Genomic DNA, 313 nt, shown 5'->3' on the forward strand with positions numbered 1-313 from the left:
CCAGTCCTCCCAGCAACCCAAACCCTTCCCATTACCACCAGTGCACCCTCTTGCTGCACTGGGCAATTGCTTCTAAATAAGGTGTTTTTTGGGTGTTGGTGGCAGAGCAGGGTAACGGCACGCAGAGCCCCCAGACCCCCCCTCCTCCTCCTCCGCGGCCCCCATTAGCATCCCTGCACACCCGGCCCCCCTGCCCAGCCTTGAACTTGGCCATGCCGGGCTGCGCTCCTTCTGCCTGCCTGGGCTCGCACAATGCCGGCCTTGACCCATTGTTTGCTTTTTTTTTCTTCTTCTTTTTTTTTTTTTTTTTTTT

Source organism: Calidris pugnax, unplaced genomic scaffold (assembly GCF_001431845.1).
Source record: "Calidris pugnax isolate Ruff unplaced genomic scaffold, ASM143184v1 scaffold70, whole genome shotgun sequence".
Taxonomy (NCBI): domain Eukaryota; kingdom Metazoa; phylum Chordata; class Aves; order Charadriiformes; family Scolopacidae; genus Calidris; species Calidris pugnax.